Here is a 21961-nt window from a genome sequence, read left to right on the forward strand (position 1 = left end):
TTTTTTTTATGTCTGGCTTACGCCTGCTTTTAAGATCCGAGACTGACGGGCCCTTTAGAAACACAACTTAATCCTCTCACAAACTTGCAGCAGACTTGTCGCGACTGAATGATGACAAGCAAGAGAGAGAATATCACTTTTGCAAGAAAACCTTATCTGGATTTTAAGTCGACAAGTTTGATTTGTTAACTGCCGGATCAACGTCTCGACTCGAACGTGGGCAAATAACAGCTGACTTTAGTTAACCACGCATGAACAATTTGAAAAGCCTTGCTATCAAGTCCTAAATTCCCCTGGTGATGAATTGTTTTGGTTCACCGTTGCCATGCCAGGTGCTCCGGTGAGGTGAGGTGAGTTACTGAGACAATTAGACGCCATTTGTCATCTCTCTCTCTCACACACACACACAGACACACACAAACACGACAAATAATCCCCATAAATGTCATCAACAGATTTCCCCGTTTCCTTGGCGATGACGACACTACACGTGCAGAATGACAATATGGCCGCAGATAGTTGAAAGCAGCGGCACTTCCCTTCCATATAATTGATGACATCACTCACTAGGAACTCGGAGTCCCTAAAAGGCCTTAATAGCTTTTGTCGACTATTATGGGACCACGTTGCCCTTGGACAAAAACAGGTTCAATATAAGCAAAACATCTGAACAGAAGAGATCAAATATTATCAAATGTCATACCTGTGTATTATTCCTAACACACGGTCACCTTTTCAAAGGCATTCCCTTGGGATGGAAATATCAATGCTAAAGTTTTAACAAACCAAAACACGCTTGACGTCCAAGGATAATTTTAGCGCATTTATCTCCCATCAGTCGCGTTGAGGCCACACACCAGCGAGAAGGTCATTGTTAAATCTCACCAGCGATATCAAACGGCAGCCAGAACGCGACGCAAACTAACTATCGCCTCACATCCTGCGCTTCTGTGAAAGCTGTGAACTCTCTCTCACCACAAAACAAACGAGGCGCGACAAACGAGCCGGGGGAAGAACGGTGGGGGTGTCCCCAAAAAAAAAAAACTCCCAAAAAAAGAAGCTTTATGCACTTCTCCCCATGCGCCTCAAACTATCCCTTTTATTAAAGCATTGTTGGAGCTTGGCACCACCTTCTGCTCCAAAACTGGGACGGGGAAGTAAAGAGGAGGGAAAAAAGAAAGTGAGTGCAGACAAAGAACAGAGGAAAAGTCAAAGCAAAAGAAGTGCTCATTAAAGCGTGAAGAACATCGCACGTTTCACAAACGCAGCCAACAATATGGCAGCTCGCCAGTCACCTGTTAACGCAGGAAGCTAACGCAACGCACCTCGAACAAATAAATTGCACCTACCATACCAATTAAAACACTTTTGTCATTTGAACTCAAGATTGAGTGCTTCATTTAAAGCCGTTTTAATAATCGTAGCCTAAGGCAACCCTAAATAAAAACTTATTTCAGGGCCATATGGAAAAATAATGTAAAAAATGCTAAATAAATCCCTTGACAGAGTTTCATATAACTAAATTTGTTATAGAGGCATACTGAACTTATATTGCCTTTTCATTCCCATACACATATAACTAAAAATAACACTTTTTTTTCTTCCTTGTGTTATTTGAAGTTTGATCTTCCACGGTGTCTTGAGCTGCATATTTATGACTACAGAAATGCGTGAGAGAGAAGCTCACCGAGGACAGGTAGGGGTTATTCGCACACATTGCTGTCAAACATCAAAACACTCGCTGACCTTTTCCAGAGCTCAAGACTGATTCTTTTTTTTCATCTGCATGCCAAATTCAACCTTGCAACAAAGGCAGCTATCCACAAGCTGCGTCAATAAAACTCAGAGGGGTGAGGAAAAAAAGGGGCTTGTATGCATAAACAAAAATGATTTATTTAAGATTTATGAAGGGAGATCAACTGGGCCCGATTACCTCATGCGGGAAGCCGTGACAAACAAAGCATCGCCGCTGCCGCTGCTACTTTACACTGTGAATCACCGAGATTTCCCCCTACAAAGCTAAATTTATCCCGCTACCTACCTGGCTAAAAATCATTCCCGAGGAGGGCAACAAATCCTCCCGCACTCGCTCTGTGAATAGATTCCTTCTTGCGGTTTGTGTCATCAATTTTTCAAGGGCATACAAACACCTTCTGATCTTAGCATTGTGATAGTGGTCGCTTGAAAAGAAACAAAAGAGACAAGCCATTTTCATGCATTTTGCAGGACTGAAGGCCCGACGAAAACTGTACACCGTATTTTCCGCACTATAAGGCGCACCTAAAAACCTCCAATTTCTTCAAAAGCCGACTTATAATCAGGTGCGCCTTATATATGGACCAATATTGAGCCACCACAGCAGGCGTGTCCAAAGTCCGGCACGCGGGCCAAATGTATATATCTTAAATATGGACAAAGTTTTAAAATGGGCCATTCATTGAAGGTGCGCCTTATAATCCGGTGTGCCTTATATATGGACAAAGTTTTAAAATGGGCCATTCATTGAAGGTGCGCCTTATAATCCGGTGCGCTTTATAGTGCGGAAAATACGGTAATCGTTCATAAATTAGCAGTAAACATTTGTTTGGATTAGCTAGTAAGCTAACATCAAACTAAGCAAAATATAGGTTTTCCACAATTGAGATTTTAATTTTGATCAAGTTGGGTGTCCTCCAGACGGCCGACGCACGATGATGATATATCCCTTGAAATCAAGAATCTCCTTCCAGATACAACACAACACAATAATCAAAGTCCACAGAATATTCTTTAACAGCGCTCGTTCCTCTTCGTCAAAACGTGCACTTTGAGACCCGCTTTCCAAACACCTGAGCTATTAAGCTCCAAAAATGCTGACGCTGGATCGGCGTAAAACTCCTCTCCCCTCCGGTGTGCAATAACGGATGTTGAGCTCGCCGGCGTGCGTGCGAGGCCGACGTGCTCGGGCCCCCGGGTGGAGATCTACCAACGAATGCCTTCCTCTACTAATGACCGTGTGGCACGTCAAGCAGCTGTTTTGCAAACCTCTTGTGACAAGCACACTAGGTCAGGTATGCTGGTTGATTTTTCACGCTTGGAATATTTATGGCAGCGCAGCGTCGACCTCACCGTCTCCAGAATTTAGTTCTTCCTCATATCAAATATATATGTGAGGCCGGAGATGGAATGTAACGTATCAAGTCACACATAATTCAATCTAAGGCGCTTCCGACATCTGCGGAATGAATGGCGGATACTTCCCGCCAAAGAAGTGGAAATGGCTTGATGTCTGAATTTCCTCTAACCTGCCCTGCCTGCCACAAAGTCACCACTTTCCTTCGTTTCATGGACTGCAACGGCATGCTTGTTAAAAAAATAAAAAACAACAGCTACGGCAAAGCGATAGAGTCGCATGTATGATTTATGGATCAGGGGTGGAGGACGGACGAGGACAATGCAATAAGCCTTTCGGATTATTACGCCGGCGACGGCGGTCTCGACCCCCTTCCGCGAATACCGACGAGCCGCTCGACCGGAGACAATGAATCCTCTGCCTCGAAAGAAGAAAGACCTCACCTGCATTTCAATCTAACCTTGTGAGACTCGGCGAAAAGGAGGACAAACAAGTGGGTCGAGGCGAGTCACAAACAGACTTATAACTCCTGGCGAGGTCCAACACATCCAAATCATAACCTTGAATAAAAATCTGGGATATATTGGTCTTGTTTTTTGCACCTACCTACGTTTTGTACTTCCTGGAGTGGGCAAAAAATGTCAAAGCAAAACGACGGCTCAAATTGCACTTTGAGAGCAAACTGCGAGTTAATATTTTAAAGGTATCATTTGAAAAGATATCTTACCTGTATACAGCAAGGAGGGAGAAGAGAAGAAGCCACACATGGAAAAAAAAAAAAAATTGAAGTGCGTTAGTGAAATTGCTATCCTTGGACACTCGTCGGAAAGGATGTAAAAGAGCTGTAATTGGGTTCGCCTTGCCGCGCAGATGTACTTTAAATGACAGAGTAGCCAAAGCCGTAAGTGCTAGCGCACCGGTTAGCCATTTACTTAGGCCAACGGCTCCCCGGAGATGAGGCGGAAAACTGGCCCGTGATTCAACGCGACTGTTTTTCCGGTCTTTCCATTAGGCGACTTTGCAGTGGCAACACGTAAAGAACAAATCCATGACGGGAGCTTGATGAAAAGCTTTGGGCTTTTTCATGAACTGCCGCTGAGTTTACTGGCGACTGATTTCCTTTAGCCTTTGGGTGTCCCGCCAGGTGAAGTCATTAATCACCATTAAGCTAGCGTCATTGTGAAGCACCTAGCATGTCCCATAGCTCAGACTACAAGGGAGTTGACCTTTTCCTTTAGCTACCGTTGCTAAGTACGACCAGCTAACCTCACTGGAGAAAATATCTTTGTTTTCCTTTTTAATTCACAGCAGCAATATTAAACTCAGCATAATCTAGGTCAGGACTAGTTACAGTATGGCTCGATTTTTCCACCTCATTCAGAAATCAGCCTGTTTTTCCCCCCCCACAATATTCAAGTGATTAGCATCAAATCTCAGCCACTTATATCCCCACTGCGCACTTGACGCCTTTTCAAGCATTTTCTTAACGTTCACGGATCACATTTAATAAGTAGGTTTTTACAGCAAAGTCTCATGGAAGGCGCTAGTTTCATTCAAAGCGAGCTTGGCTAGCCCTTCTATTGATGCGCATATTGCACTTTTTTCCAAGTACACTCTAGAGTGCTTTTGTTTCAGATTGAGTGTCAACCAAGAACGCTATATTGCACTTACAAGCAACCATCTTGCACTTTTTGGAGGCTCATCAAACATGACCACCGTGCAGGACCAACCAAAATGTCGCTCAAAATATCCTGTGTCTTTTCAGATTTGTGTAATTACATTTTTTTGTGGGTTGGCTCATGATAGAAATTTCAGATGGCTCAGTAAATTTACCAACACTCGAAGGTGCTGCAGGGGGGAAGGTTTTGTGTATTTTTACTCTTTGAAAACCCTCAAAAGGTTATTTTGAGAGCACCCTGAAGGTTTTTCCCACCAACCAAACCAACAGGATTTCCCAATGGGACTAGATTCCAAGGGTGGAATCATTTGCTATCTTTTAACCGCACTATTTCAATCTGTTTAGACAGAACAGGGCAGCTTGCGTTTAAGAGCTTAGCGAGAGTCCGCGATGAACAAACGCTTGGAAAGCCAGGCACAATCACACGCTTGATGAGGTACAAACCAAACTTATCTGGGGCGTGAGGCCAAAAAAACAAAAAGCCGCCCCATAAAAAGCAAAAGTTGTTTTCATCTACGTCCGACTTGAACTTATCACCCTCATCTGTTGTTTCTGCTGAGCGGAATGCGCCAAGCCAACGCGTTTAATATCCTCCCGACTGCAAATATTACCCCCCACCAAAAAATGAGTGCACCTTTGAAGCAGACTACGGATTTGCAAGATTTTTTTGCGATGGGTTGGCGTTCAGTGGCACTTGGCAGAGGAACCGAGTGGAAAAGGAAAAAAAAACACTCCCCTGCGGATTTTTGGGAATAACACAAGGAATGCGAGGCTAGGTATCAAAGGTTCACCGGCTCAATTGTAGCCTTTTAACATCAAAGTCATTCTTGGTGTTTTGGGATTTACATGAGCTTAACATGGGTCAGATATGGAACGCGTTTAATAGAAGCCCGCTGATACTGTTAAACAAGTCGGGAAGCGCTTATTTGGCTGTGACTCAGGATTTGAACATTTTACAGAATATTTTGACCTTTTGTGATTTAGAGTTTATACTGGTCCTTAGAATTAAAATGAGTCTACAACCTCGCTGCCAGCAAAGATGACGTAATCTTACGTCGGATGGATGGATGGATGGAACAAATTGCGCTAGCTAGCTTTTTCCTATTCCCAACATTGTTGGCACGGCGCAGCGCGGTCGGCCTCATCAGTCACGGGCGCTCTCGTTTGTGTCGACTTAATCAGCCATTAAGCAGAGAGAAGTCGACTGTGTACAAACAACATCAATTCCACAGAGCGGACGCCGCGACGGGCAGCATCGCGACTCGCCCATCTGCGACGGCCTTGTCGGGAAAAGATGGATAGGGCGCGCATTGACACGTTGACAGTTCGTCATTGCTCATGTTGGGCAGAATTATCAGGAGGAGGCTCGTCTGTTGCTCCCCAGCCCGCATCAGATAAAAAGCATATTCCCAGCCAGATGCCTTGTCAAAGATGTGATGGCAAACATTGGACACTCTGGTTAATATTTTCCTTTTCAGTGTGGTTCAAAAATTCCATTTTGAAATAGCAGGTGATCTTTTTTCAAAATCTTTTTACTACAAAGTAAGGCTGCAGACTGGCTGGCTGCTGCCATCTGTTTCTGCTCCATTCCAGAATCTTTTGTCTTGCTCTTTATTTTTAGATGGCTTACAGCTGAACCTTAAAGGAATTTGTTACAGTCCACTTTTGGAGAGAAATGACTCACATCCAGTAGGATTGCTTACAAAGACAAAACAAATGTGCACACTGGTGTTGTGTGGTCTTTTTTTTTTTTTTGCTTTTGGGCTTGAGGAGTAAAAGTGCTTTCACAGCCTTTTGCTCATCCCCCACGGTGTATCCTATTGACACGTTAGCCAATTTTTTTTGCGCCTGTACACAAAACAGCTGGCTAACAACCATTGTAAAACCATTAGCATCGGTCGACACGGGCGCGTACTTGGCTAATTTTCGGACAAACTATGTGCATCAGTGATCAGGGCCAAATGGAAGCAAAGGGCTTACAGTGAAAAACAAATAAAAAGAATTCAACAATACACAACAAACTTCAACATTAAACAACAGAAATTCCACATTAAACAACAAACTGCCTCATGTCCGTGCTAGCTTAACACGCTTCATTGAAAAAGCCATTGACGGGCTAACAATGAGCATCGAAAGTTGTGCCACAATACCTCTGCAAGCAATGGCTATTTGAACACAAACGCTGGAGCAACACACGTAGACACACAATATCATAAAACCCACAGAATATTCTTCATTAAAACAACAACTAATATAATTGCAGCTCGTGACTTATTAAACCTAGTTGAAGTGGGATTGTCATATCCCTATTTTGTATGAGAGGAACCACTCCACACGTAGGTTGTAAATCACTCCATTTGTTCAAGACGTACTCTCACGATGATACAAAAGGTCACCGAACAGGCAATTAGTGTTGACATTTTCCCGTACGATTGTTGATGTCGGGTAACAAGCAGTCCGCTGGGCTTAAACCAAAGTGAAACCAGAAGACGCCTGTAATAGCGGGAAGATTTTGGGCAGAGCGACATTGTCACCTAGTGGCATTTAATAAGTCGAGTGTTATCTTGACTTACACGTACCCTAATTTATGAGTTTTAAAATTGTACGGGGGAACAGGTGCTAATCGTGCATTAAAGCAGGAACAGGCGCAAATTCTGCGTAAGGGCTCGTTTCACTCTCCAGCAGAAGACAAAAGGAAAATCAAAAGAACAAGACTGGATTGTCTTTATAAAGCCAGCGGAGGACGTCCTGGATATAAACGTAACGTCGACGGCCTCCTGCAAACGCGAGATAAATTACACGGGAGAGGAAAACGCCGCAGAGGATGAAAGTAAAACGAGGTATTTGTAGCACTGGCGGGCACGCTTATCCTCGGGGATGTTTCCCTTTTTGAAAAGTCCTTTTCCTTGCTGATTTCGCTTGTTGGGCGGAAGAAAGTGGAGCATATTTGGCTGTCGCAAATGAATGCACCGGGTATTTTATTTCTTCTTCGCATTTACAAGTAGAATAAGCCGCACCCTGGCTCATAGAGCTAGTCGCCATCTAAATGAACATAAGCCCAGCACGAAAGTTGAAAACAGAAGCGGCAATTACAAGCTCATGTGAGGGAGGCGCATCATGATTTATTTGCAAGACGTTCCGATGACAATTGCCTCCATTGTCTTGGCAATGAGCGAGCGAGACTATTATAGCGCTTTCCCAGAGATGTCCGGCGCCCTCCGCAGGTTTCCCGACTGACCCCCAAGCAACCTCTGACGCCGCATATTCACAGGGAGAACTTTTGGGGGGGTAACATGGGAGTCTCCTCGTTCTGTGGCAACCAGACAAAAGTGAATGAGCGGGAAGACATGGGAGACTCTGTTGGAAAACGATAACGAGGTTAATGTGTGACACTCGGGCGTGGGAATTTAGTCGGAAGGCTCCGATGCCTCCATTTGTTATCACGCGGGGTCGAGAAAACCTAAGACCCTTTGGAAGCCTCCCGACAAATCCAACAACATCCTGTGTGGCAAACACCCGACTGCAGAAGACTTGTTAAATCCATCTAGACGGTCTTTAGGAAGTAACTTTCCGACCGCGCTTCTCTAATTTTCCATCCGTCGCGCTGAACTCCACGAAGCTTTGTCGCTGTTCTACCAGCTAGCAGTGTGACCTACATGCAGATGGCTCGGAAAAAAAGCCAATGCCCCATGAATAGTCGATCAGCCTGAACGTGTCTGCGGGGAATCCAAACAACATAACACAAACAAGTTGGCCTGCACTGCAGCTTTTCAGATGGATTTTAGCCTAGCATCAGCTCCAGGCACATCGTCTAAAGGGGACATGTTGTATCGACCTATTTATATCTATGACTGTTTTTACTCGAGCAAGGAGTGTATTCGCATCTCGGCTATTTTAGGTTTGGAACTCGGTTGCTGTTGTAAAGCCCCGATTTATGCTAGCTAATCATAACGGAAAAGCGCTAACATGGTAGCTTACGAACAAGCTAAGTTTGCATTTCTTTTTTTGGATTGGGTGTTTTTACAAGCAGTAACGGATGAGCCCTTTCACCAATACAGTGGAAGGTTTCACATGGTTGGGCTTTTATGAGGACAACTGGGAGCGCTTTTGAATTGTGAACAAAAAAGTGTCTATTAAGTCAGCGACATTTATGAATATGTCAGTAATGAACGCATGGCTCGCCAGATGACACTTGCGCACAGGAAAGCATGCGGCGTCTCCCGCAGATCCAGAAGCGCAGACATATTTCTCATTTCAGCGGCTTTTGTCATCTGCTCAAGTCGTCAACGTAGAAACTCCCTCATGCTTTTCATCCTCGCAGGACCTCGTCATGTGCAATAAGCCAAACCGCGAGGTCTGGAGCACCGATGACATCTTTCGAGAACCTCTCGTGCTGCGTGGGCGCGGAGGGCGGGAAAATGGCGAAAAAAAAAAAGATAATAACAGCCAAGGATCCCAAATGAGTGTTTTAAAGCCGAGCAAGGTCTCCGGCGGCGGCCTCGCGGCAGGGCTGTATACATCAAAGTAGGTGGGTTGCAGGGGTCCCTAATCTTTTTGATCAAGTGGAGCGCTGCTTTGGACAGAGCGCTCACAGCTGGTTTGGATACGAGTGAGTCGGTAAAAGCCGCCACAGAAGCCAAGGCATTTGCCGTGTGCTTCTCGCTGGATTTGGCCTGCAAAAAGCTCAACCAATTTCAGCCGCAGTGGAAATCATGACGTTTATATTCAGCCACTTTTCAATCAATGCTCCTAGTTTGTCTGAGCTACCATTCGACTACTTTTAAAAAGTTGTTGATCATGACTTGCCCCAGTTAAACTTTCAGTAAGAAAATATGTTGTTATTATTATTATTTTACATGCACATCGTCTAAGTGGAAGGCCTCTTGGCCTCGAAAATGCGGTAAGTACATTTCTCATTTGTACGATGAATGAGACAAAAACATCCTAAACATTGCCAGATCACTACAAGCCCGTTGCCATGGTGATGTCACTTTTCAGTGTGCGTCACTGCTTCAAATTTCTCCAGACAGTAAAATCTGTGGCGACTTGGACTCACCTTTTACTCCTTCTGGTGAAGATGATGGAAAACCTGAACAAAAGCTCTTAACAGATGTATGGGCCTACATTTCACGTGCCAATACATATCATATATAGGAAGAGAGGAAACATTTCTACAGCTGGAAGGCAATTTTTTTTAGCTCCCCTAATGGCTAATAAATAACTCCCAACTGAGGGATGTGATGATGAGGTAGACAACCTCTGGCCCTCGGGCCATATCCAGGCCACAAATGCATTTGATCTGGACTGCCACAATCTATTCCTGGTCCTGGTGGGATAGTTGGAACCCGGGTTCAAATAGAGGTTAAGGGTACAGCTGATGTCAGAAGTAAGTAGGTTATGCAATTTTCAATCTCATACAGATGACTTGAAATCTATTAGGGTCCTATTCCTCAACTTCAGTCACTTCAGTGTCTAAAGTGTCAACTCAAAAGATACAGGCTCAGTTCTCAAAGCATTTTTTTCAGGTCCTTTGAGATTGTGTTTGCTTCCCTTTATGCTCTCCCAAAAACTATCTTCAAAGTGGTGTTACAAAATGCTTCGATTTCTAGCCAGAGCTGTCCATATGCTGATCAATAATCTTAATGGCTCAGGAAACTAGTTCACTTTATATAATTTGGTGTTGACCTCAGTGAGACCTGTCCTTGACCCGATTCAGATCTATGCACTCTTCCCCGAGCCCCCCGCCCCCCGGCTTGCCTTAAGAGCGCCTTAAATCCATTGGGAGGGATTGAAGACCGGCGCCACACGATGCGTCTCGGGTTCATATGCTCAAGGGGCTTCATAAATTAAGGGGGAGGGGTGTGGGAGAGAGAGAGCATCATGGACCGTAAAAACAGAGTCAGTGCTGCTACCAACTGCCATATATGGACACGATTCCCTCGCTCTCTCTCCAAACAACAATCCCAAAGTACACCTGGAGGCTAAATGTGCTTTTTAGTACGGCGTGAAAGCATGACCGCCGCCAAATCAATCGAAAACACATTTACAAGAGGATCTGACCATTGTCATACATGACGCATGCGGTCGGTTGGCCAGCCGGCCGGCTGCGGTAAGCAAATTATGCCGTTACAGAAGCCGCAGGGAAGCAGCTCTGATGGACCTCTATAATTCAGTTATTTGGGATTTTTTTTTTTCCCCTTTCCCGCTCGCGCTCGGCAGATTTAGTTACACGGCAGTAAAGAGCAAATGCGTCCAGCAGCTGCACAAAAGACGACAGCAGTGCGCAGCTGTCCAGACAAAAGCGGAGGGACGGGCGACGTTTCCATTGAAGGAAACCTTGGGGTGAATCTTCTTTGTCTTTGGGGAATAAAAGCACAAGAAGAGCCAATCCAGGTTTGTGTCATTTCATTAATGCTGTCAGGATTTCAAATAATACTTTTTTTTTTTTATCGGGAATGCACGATGAAGAGGTTGGAATTGAAGAATGTAAGCTATTCAAGTGTTAAAATGTAACCTTACTCTGCAACATATGTTTCCAGGCTCCCTTGTGGAAGGAGGTGGGAGGGGTTGAGGATGTCGAGGTGTGTGAACAACAACACTGCACATGAAAGAGAATAGCAACCCACACACACACACGCACACACACACACGCTTCAGTGACGACTAAGCGGCTAAACCCAAAACCAGCATGCCTTCCCTCCCCTCCCTGCAACTGCAGATCTACATTTGAGCTGCATATGTTTCGTGGACAAGCGAGGGATGAGCTCTACTCACTGCGCGGTCAATAAACGGTGATTCGACTTACAAGCCTACGAGGCCAATTTGATTTCGTGTTCCAACTCAATTATCCGCATGTCGGCCATTTTGATCCCATTAGTCGTGGACTAAAAGAGCCAGCCCGTCTCGCTTTATCCCTTGCCTTCTTTTTTCCATCACAATGAAGCGTTACCGTGGAGATCACGGAGATCAGTAGCTTGACAAGCGTGATTTTCAAAGCCTGCTTAGTGAAGCACAGATATCGCCGGAAACTCCATGTCAGGAAAACGTTGCATCTAAAAGACGAGCCGATGAAATGAATCACGTCAATATTTTGTGGCTAACACAATTAGCCCAATGGCTAATGAGTAGAAAGACATGCTCAGCTCTTTTTGCCCTCAATCTCAGTTTTTTGGGTTCTTTATCGGCAATTCTTAATAAATTCCACCAAATAATGACTTGAGTTGAAATCCGAGCGAAGCAAACCAAGTAGCCAATCTGCTTGCTTAAGTTGTTGAGGGGATTTTGTTACCGGGGCTGACAGCGGCGCAACTGATAGCCGGCGCCATATGGCTCATCCAGGCACATGTCGGCAAAAAAAATCAATGCAGAGCATCTTAGCTGGCATCTTGGGAGAGCGATGGATGGGGCGTGAGTGGAGAGTGGAAGCGGGTCCCGCTTGCCCCACCCCGCCTGCATTCATCACGGCCAGCCCGGTGTCTGCATCTAATCAGATTTCCGCTGAGCGCCCCGCCAAAACTTGATTAAAGACTGAACTATTGGCGTTTTACTAGCTTTCCGCGCCACTTAACCAGCCTCTCACCACCTGCCCTCGTAAAAGTATCCCCCGCCATCCCTTGCTATAATGTTTATTTATGTGTTTACGGGCTGTAAGCCATTAAGGAAGCCCGAGCACTCTTTCTCTCTCGACCCAAAGATTTCTATTGCACAAACAGGCATGGCCTCAGGAAAAAGAGGGGGGGGGGGGGGGGGGAATAGAAACCCGGTTCTGAGGTTGCATTCATCTCTTGTCCACCTCCATTAATATATCAACTCGTCATATTGTCAGGATGGATGGAACGAACGCTTCAAAAGGCGAGATTTGAAGTCGATATTTTGGCTTCGTCGGTCACAAAGTCACAGCATAAGTTCAATTTAAGAGAAAAGGACGACTTATTAAGCAGATCAAAAGCAAGCCATCGGGCGGGGTTCATTGCGCGTAATGCGGCGTATCTGTCGGACAATTATAATAACGATGACGTTCATTCCGCCGTAAGAGCAGATGGCAGGTAATCAGCGCTTCATTGTGCTATTAAATGGAGCGAGGAAAGTCAGAGGCAGGCAGCCTCATTTCGTCAGCCTCGGCTCAAGGCAAAAGGGACAAAATCTGATCCCGATGAAATTAAAGCATTGCTTTTTTTCAAATTGGCTCATTTTGCTTTAGATCAAAATGAAAAACCACAATCGGTTATAAGGCTAAATCATCACAGCCGCTGCCGACGTGTGAGGGATTGTTTTGTACACGAGCGAAATGAGGTTGCGGCCTCGCCCGCAATAATATCCGTCCGTCCATCCGTCACGATGAATCATGAAAAGTGACCCCTTCCTAAGTAGAATGCAATTATTTAACGAGTTTCCATCATCTGTCTGCCACTGTTACTTACTCCCAAAGCTGGCAGACCTTCAACATCAGCACGATGGCGTTAATGCTCCCTGAAAGCCAAAAGAGATCTCCCTTCTTCCACACTAATGAAGACCAACAGAGGATTGCGGCCTTTCTTGGCGCCGAGAACAAAGCCAAAGGAATCTCAGTTGGCTCCCGGCAGTTTGATTTTTTTTCTTTTTTTAATTTCCCCTCCCTGAAGGCCACGAGGGCGCACGATAAAAACAGGGAGCGACGAGAGCCCCCGCGAGGTCACGCGGCTCCAGTTAAATCAACTGACAATGTACATTAACATTATTTGGAGCTTTTGCGGCCACAATGGCGGGAAGCAAATACGCTTTCAAAATGATTAATGATAATGGATTAGTCAGAATCCATATTGGGATGCTTGGAGATGCTGTTGCTAAGTAATACACGGACACCGCTTGGTTGTTTGTTCACCGAGAGCAATCAGTATGGATAAAATCCCCAACGATGTCTTCTCCCACTAATATGGCCAAATGTAGCTGACGATAAAAGCATTTCCTCAACGTTTAACAATTCACCGCATCATATCGTGCGGTGAGAGATACAATAAGCGCACCCTACTGTTCTCTCCTCTTTACTCATTGTACATTTGTGTTTGTCAGCCCCCCTGGCAGATGTTTTCCATTAGTGCCTCCGCACAATTAAAGTCGACACCCACGCCGGAGATGCGGCGGCGCCGCGTTGCCAGATCGGAAATACTGAAACAGCAAAATAATCCGAAGACAATTCTTGTTTGCGTATATTCTTTATCCTTATCAGTGCATTTTTTTCTTTCGTCCTGAGCCATATGCTGCTTCACCAAAGGCAATTATTGCGTATACCCTAATCTGTGCATTTTTCTGTTCTTTAGCAAACGATGCTGCTTCATCAATACAAAGACACAAGTTTCTGATTATGACCTATGTTGCTAACCAAAACAGCAACAGCTCCCAAAGCCTATAAACGTAGCTCCAATGGAATGCTCAGATGGTAAATATCTACGCTTTAGTTTCCAGGTGGTCACTAAACAAATAAATGTTACAATATTTGCCTAATGGTACTGGGAGTAGCAGTACCACTTAATTAACAAGAAACATCCCCATTCAAAACTTTAATGAATGATCTTCCAAAAGCTTGCAGTCATCACTCGTTTGGATGCCACAAACAACTCCTCGAGGAGTCGCTACCTTCAGAAAGCTTGCATGTTTTGTTTGTTTACAATCCGCCTCCAAGGCAGATGTTCCGCCGACAAGTTCACCACTCGACTGCACTTGAGGCGCTTCTTCCCCAGAAGCAACCCGAGCTGCATGAATGGAGTCAAAGAAGCCAGAGTGGTCTTGACTTTTTAGAAGAAGAAAAAAATATATATATTTATATATATATAGACGTTATGCAGTGGAGATGTTTGCCTGCCTTCATATCAATTTTCGGTACAGAAACATTCCGTGCACTTGGACACTGTATGACTAGACTAAGTCAAACATTGTTTTTGGCTGCTATAACCAATTCCCGAACCATTTATTCAACATTTTTTCCATTTCCAGACATCATGTTCCATTCAATAAATCAGATTCAACTCATGCCTCAGCTTACTAGTTCCATTTTTTTTTTCAAGACTGTATTTCTCCCTTCCCCAATCAGGCATGGTCGGATAACCAAAACAGCAGCACCTAAAAAGTGGATGAATTTGTGTGAGTCTTACTATGCAAGAACTAAGATGTGTGCAAAGCCTCCCCTTAATAAAGTCGATTTAGCTTAAGCTAAATCGTTAAAATGTCAAACCCACTGGTTAAAAAAAATGTAATTGCACGAATAAAGCCGAGGGCTATTCTAGCTTTTGTTCTTTTCTTACTTATCATACATGCGTTGATTATATATGTGATGATCTTTGTCTTGCCTTACGTAGATGGATTTTTTTTTTTTTTTCCCTCTGTATGATAATAACAAGCCGATAAGAGTAAAAGACTACACTTATCCACCCGTGGCGTTAGCAATGAAATGTAATTCGACCAAGGTCGCTTTCAGATCAAGAGCCTTGGATTCATAATCTTTACATAACATTTACTCTTTGGCAAGAGCAAAAAAAAATAAAATTCCACGAGGCTGCTCGCCTTTGTTCACAAGACAGCTAGTTGATGTTGCAACAGTCACACCAAATTAGACTCCATTTTCCACATTGAAAAATCACATCAAGCCAGAAGTTGACTAAAATACATTCTTCCCTCCGAAACAATCTAGTTGTTTGCATTCATCGTGGCATATCTAGGCTCAAAAAGGTATTACATGTATTTTTTTTTCCAATCATTCACAGCTGATCAATAGGGCAAAGGTGTGCAAAAATAGTTTGGGTGGCAAGTAAACAATTTCATTGCTCACTTTCCGCCAGGTTCTCTGATTGGACTGAACTCCAGCCGCGAAAGGATGGTGGGCTGTGCAGAACCCGCGGCCTAGCCTTAATACCTCTGGCTTTCCACTTTGAGAATGAATCTTTTGATTGATATGTCGCGCCTCACAGTCATACCTCCATTTAGGGGCTCGGCGGAGAGCTATCACACAGCGCCAACAATGCACATACGCGTCCTGAGAAAATTGGGTAATAATACAAGTTGGACATTGGCAATTACTCAATAAAATATCATGTCTTATTTTATTTTATTTTTGTTGGTGTGGGGTGTAACTTCAACCTGCACACAGCACAGCACGCAACAAACTTTTTTATAAGGAAGATAGGCAGCAAATAAAAAATGTTTGCAATATCTCAACGTTTTTATATCTTGCACACAATTTGCTTTTGCAGGCCACTTCAAACTACGTAGCGGGCCGGATTTGGCCCCCGAGCCTTGAGTTTGCACGGCAGGGGACTTCTTCATTTCATTTTGGGTGCAGTCCATTCAGAGGACTCATCTCAAACAGAGCATTAACATTGCATTAATCATCCCACTATTGGTTTGTCATGGCAGGGTGCCAAAGTGTGTAGCCGCAAGTGTTTCAAGCCGCATTCCAAAACTGTTTTATCTCCACGAGTCTTTATTCTCTCTCCCTCTTTCCAGTCGTTTGATGCGCTTCTTGAAAAGCAAGTGCCAGCCCTGCGCCGGCGGCCTGCGCGATTACAACTTGAAAACGACGACAGCGTTTGGCAGCTGCTGGTGGTCACCCGGCAGATAGGTCGCCGAAGCAGTGGCGAGAAGAATCACCTTAATCGAAAAAATTGAAAAAAAGACGTCCCTGCTTTTGATCTAATTTAATCAAGCTGAAGTAGTCAAATCAATTTGACACCAACAAAGCATCCGCATTTGACGGGCCTGCCAGTTAGAAAATTCTCCTGCAGAATTTAAGTGAGAGAAAAAAAAAAAAAAAAAAATCACCTTTATGTAGTCCCGTGAGGCGAGCTTGCTAAATTCCGACCTGACATTCAGACAGGCCACTTGATATTTGCCGTGTCTGAGACGGGTGAGCACATGGAGGCACATGGAGATGGGGGTCCCGAATGCACAGTGGCAGGCAGGCAAAAAAAAAAAAAAAATAGAAAAAAAGGGGGCGGCCTATGGCTTGGACGGCATCCAAGACGCCTCTGCAACTTAATGGCAACCAGATTTGGGAATTGAAACCAAAAAAGTAAGGGAGCTTGTAAAATTTACGAGGTCCTAAGCAGGAGAGAGTTTGACTGGGTGTCGCAAGGTGGTCTTTAAGCGACCCCGTGCTAGCTGTCACGTTTTATTCCCGCATTATTTACTCACGTTGTGAAAAAGATATGACTGCTTCTCGTACTGCTCAGCCTGTTAGCGTGTTGCCTGAAATCCGATGCGGTGAATTACAAATTAGCGTCCTGCTCAGCTATTGACTGAAAAAGGCGGCGGAAAATGGACAGAATTGACCAAAGTGAGAGTTGACCAGTCATCCGCAAAAAGGCATCCATGCATATTTGTGACTTATCAGTTACCATGGCAACAAACGGGGAGTATCTCTGTGTAATGAAAGTCAATATGGGCATACTCATCTGTCTTTTGGCTAATGAACTACCCGAGCGTTAAACGCTGTACTAACTGGAATCTCCCAGGTTAGCTGAACGACTCTCTGCCAGAGACAAACCGAACAAAAAAAACCTTGTGCTCTTAAGCTTGGTGCTGCACAAAATCATTTTTTGTAAATGGGATAGATTTTGGCCTCTGCTGTTAATGTGGTGTCCATTTTGTAAGAAGATTTTTTTTTACAATTAAGTACTCACCTGTCGAGAAGGATGCAAGGAGAGTCCACCGGAAAGAAAAGAAAAAGAGAAAAAGGACAAATTAGTTGAAAATCAGTCTCCTAGAAAACAATCAAAAACATATTAAGGATGACCTTTAAAGTCACTCTGAAACGTATGGCTCTTCAGGGCGCTTTATCCTCCACCAGGCAGATCATGTTTGCGCATAATGTCAACAAAGGGCACGTTGATTGGAATATTAAAAAGGTGCCACTTGTTTAAAACAAAAAAAAAAAAAAAAAAAAAAAGCAGCTTCATAAGGATGAGCCGGCACTTAATTCCACCGCCATTGTTTGCTTTTTTTTTTTTTTTTTTTTAATTTGAGTCAGCTTAAAGGATTAGCGGCTGTCTCGAGTTACATCGCAACCTTTTGTCAGAGCGATAGCGCTATAATCGCCGGCGAGATACGGACCATTCATTTGCATGGCGCCGCTCCATTGCATCTTTTAGAAGGTCACCTAGTGTTCCTCCATGGCGCTATAAATGAATGTGTGGAGAAAAGGGCTCACAATTGGACGCTAATCCTCAATGCTAAAGGACTTGTTTGAATGAGCTGCTTACATGCTTTGCTACCAAAAATGAGGCAATTTGGAGGTCAGACAAATTTAAAACTAAGAAACGTAAGAAAGGGGAACTCGTATTTCACACGTGTCCATAAAATAAATTAGTAGTAGATTTGTCAACTGGTAATCAATTACCTAGTTAACCACTAATTACGTTGATCATCAATTGGGGTCAACGGTTTATTCAAATTTGTCCAAATCTTTCAGGCTCCCAACAGTACATGTTTTCTAAATGTTGTCATCCTCTATGAACAAAGGCAGATTATCTTCGCGTTGGATCAAAATAAGAGCTCGCCTGCAACGTTAATGAGTGCTATCGAAAATAAATGGCTGGAAAATCTGTCACGGAACAGGGTGTTCCATGTTGGAACTTGCACTGCATGAGCTGAACAATGAGCTTGACAAAGTTTAAAAAAAAAAAAAAAAAAGTGAAGCACATTCTTGAACAGCTCTCAAGGCCACTTTATTCAGTCTGATAAAAGTGGCGGGAAAGAAGCCAACATGGAGGTCAAATTATTAATCTAGCGACAGTCCCACAATGGTAATCACCTCAAGCCTCGCGGGTGCTCAAGAAATCGAGGTCAGGTGAGGCGAGGGAAACGTGTCGACGAGAAAGTCGTGTCGATAAAAAAAAAATATCAAAAGCATCCCAATCAGCTTCTGAAGCGCCGCCAGCGCCATTCATAGTTGTGCTCAATTGTAAAAATGTTTTCTCCCCGCCTTTTAGCATCCGAGCTGGATTTGATATCTTGTCGGGGCTACGCGATAAATCAACGGTCAGATGTCTGCGTCGCTTTCAACCCGCTCGGAACCCGGCCCGGCGCCCTTGTGGGGATTACAGAAAATGCAATTATTTTTTTGACCAATATGACAGCGTAATCAAGTCATACCTCAGCAATCTCATTACAGCCCAGTCTCAGAGACGCCTAATTGGAACTCATATTATCTCTTCCCGTGTCTTTTGTCCCCGTATGTCGGCAGATTCGATTCTAATGTCATTAGCGGCTTTTATGCAGGCAATGACCCTCGTGTCTTCCGATAAACGATCGGAGGCTTTTTTACACACGCCCGCCAAAGGCCTCCCGACAACGCTTTCTGCTCGTCGCCTCGGCAATGTGTATAGCGCCAAATGAACATCGTTGTGATTCATACTTTTCCATCTGGAATGTTTGTGAAATTAATTAATTTCACAAATGGAATGAATAACAACAACGGCGGATGTTTGTTATTCGCCGAAGTAATTGGTCTTTGTTTCTTTTTCAAATTCATTGCTAACATTGACTAACCTTTTTTTTTTTTTCAAAATTACTGAGCTTGGCAGCAGATGTTCCCGGAGTTGCAGATATTACCGGAATGAAATCGTACATGTCTACGATGGCATATTTTGACAGTGTCCGTCAAATTAAGTTAGGCCGATCTGCGTTTCTTCCACAACCATAAACTCGAAACGGATCCCTGCAGGCGTTAGACAGGAAATGCTTGTGATTCTCATCAGTGACCTGTCAGGAGTCGGTAAGTGATAGCTCGCCCCCCCCAAAAAAAATCCAATATTTAATAACAATTCCACCACGCCTGTCACCCCGGACGGCACGTTGCGCCAACGAGGTACATCAGCTTTAACTTTGATCAACAACCTCAACAAGGTAAAGAAAAACTTCAGGGGTTCTAAAATTTGAAAACTTGTCAAATTAGATTTCAGTTGATGGATGACTTCTAACTAACAGGAGTAGCCTGCCTATCTCCATCTCCTCCAAAAGCATACATTGGCTACAGCCATGACATCAGCACTCCAGTAGCCAAAGGCCGTAATTACGGCGACCTCTCGGCGCACTCCAACAGGAGCGTGAAAAAGTCAGCTACAGTAGGAGAGCAGCTTCAATGTGAGCTCATGTCCTCCTTATGTCTCAATTGCTCACAGATGTCGCTCGCCTCTCATCCGACGTTGTGTAAATAAATACCAGGGGCTTCTAGACGCAAACCGAGTTAATCGGAAACATACTAGTGGATATTCGCGACGTGGGATTGCGCCAGAGAAAAGCGTTTGAGTTGAAAATTGCGGAATGGCATCTGGCAGCGAGCGAGGAACTGGCATGGCCGTGACGTACGGCGGCAAATTAATGAGCGGCGGGAGATAAATCTCCTCAAATGAAATGTTCAGTCTGGTATCGGGTTCCGCTTTGATCCGTGACATCTGCTCCGCATCGGGAGCTAAAAGCAGACGAGGGTTTCCTAAAAGACCCGACGGAACGAGGCTACGCGTCCTCCAGGGTAGCCATGCTTCAAAAAAGTTCAGACTCGCTTTTGATTTCAGTCCATTGTTAGACATTCCTTAGTGCCTTTTCCAACGGGGCTGTTAATCAGCACCTTGGCCGTATGAGGCCGTTTTCCGGCGCTAGCATCAGGTGGCCCGTAAGTGCGGCCGGCCTGTATGTCAAAATGTCACTGACAACATTCTTGACATTATTTGCTCTCTGTAGCACAAAACAGAAGTGAGGAAATAATTTTTTGTCTAGCTGTTTTGAGCCGCTTGTTGGAGCTGATGGCTGCAAATTGACATGGGGCCAGATAAGCCCCTTGGTAGGAGCCTGGCCCTGATTAATTAAAGCCAAGGAAGATGGAGTGGGGGAAAAAAAAAGTATTTTCGCCAGCGGCCATGTCACTGGTTCTTGACTGAGCCAAAGATGATGATGGCTCCAGACAGTAGATCTCTTTCAGATTTGATTGCTTTATTTTTAAATTGATCATTAGGCAGCAGAATGAATTTTTACAAAAGGTCTTGACACATCTCCCGATGTGTTAGTCAGGTTTTAGTTTTGGACAAACCCCAAGAGGCCAATAATATATTTTCCCCCAAAAGCTTTTAATCATGTTATGTTGACACTTTTTTTTTTTTCCTCTCTTCAATCATTTTGCAGCAACATAAAAATGACAGACAGGTAATAAAAGTAAAACAAAGTGTGACAAGTAGGAGAAAAACAACGGGACAAGGGAGCGATGCCATAACAAAGCAGGTGCAATATTTATTCTGACAAGCGCAGATTTGTTGCATTGCTAACGGAGCTTGCCACTTTGCCTTCAAGAACACACCCACAGAGACTCGGGAACGTTGTGTTCAGGTGCCAAGAGCCTCCCTAAAGATGCCGGCCAGTTTACAGGTTGCCGTGACCCAAGCGGTTGTAAAAAAAAAAAAAATCTATGAGGCAGTGCTATGATTCATTAGGTTGGAACGGTAGCTTCAAGTGAAAAAAAAAATATCTTTGAAACTTGACACACTCCAGAGGAAATTGTTGTTAGTCTCCGGTGGCCGGAAATTGTATCATCCATTTTTTTCCCCTCCGGTCATAAGTTCAGCTGGGTTTTTGTACGTTGGAGTTCGAGAACGTCTGCAACGACTGCAGGTGGAAGGCCATAATTATGATTAAATGCTCCTACGTGGCTTGGGAGACCAGCTCAGCATCATTGGCGCCCGCCGCGCTTTGTTGATGCAAACAGGCAGGTCATCATGTTTTCACTTAGCCACCGCTGCCGTCTGCGGTGCGGCACTAACCCAAATAATGAGCTGACCGCATCTTGCCGAGCATTTTCCATCAGGGGCTTCAATTGTCAGGTGAAAATAAACCCACAATGTTTATTTTTTTTAAATAGGAGCTACCGTGTCAGTCGAGGATGTGCCCGGGCTGAGACAAACTCACGACCCGCGTGGCTTTTAAAGTCGCCACGTCCCCGTGATGGATCGGAGTCAGGTTCTCCAAATACCAGGGGAGACGAGTCATGGAACATTCCAGATAGAGATAGGTCAGCAGAGATTAGTCAGCACCTTACATGACCCATCGGCAAGGACGGATGAGGTCTCAAGTATGACCAGGGGCTGTTTGCTTTTATATTTGTTTATTCCAATGATCCAATTGAAAAGATGATTTAAAAGATTAAAATGTGGTTC

The 21961-nt window shown here is 44.3% G+C and overlaps 1 protein-coding gene and 1 long non-coding RNA gene across 2 annotated transcripts in view; one reads left to right on the forward strand and one right to left on the reverse strand.

The window, feature by feature from the left end:
* Nucleotides 1-21961, reverse strand: part of ncam1a (neural cell adhesion molecule 1a) — an 89021-nt gene that overhangs the window by 52373 nt on the left and 14687 nt on the right. The window lies entirely within an intron of this gene.
* LOC148386222 (uncharacterized) lies at nt 10771-14822 on the forward strand. The gene is made up of 3 exons (XR_015863115.1): nt 10771-11183; nt 11330-11371; nt 13219-14822. It is a non-coding gene; the product is annotated as an uncharacterized LOC148386222 (long non-coding RNA).

The sequence above is a fragment of the Syngnathus floridae genome, chromosome 15, assembly GCF_059516105.1.
Source record: "Syngnathus floridae isolate MCC-2025c chromosome 15, RoL_Sflo_1.0, whole genome shotgun sequence".
NCBI classification, from domain to species: domain Eukaryota; kingdom Metazoa; phylum Chordata; class Actinopteri; order Syngnathiformes; family Syngnathidae; genus Syngnathus; species Syngnathus floridae.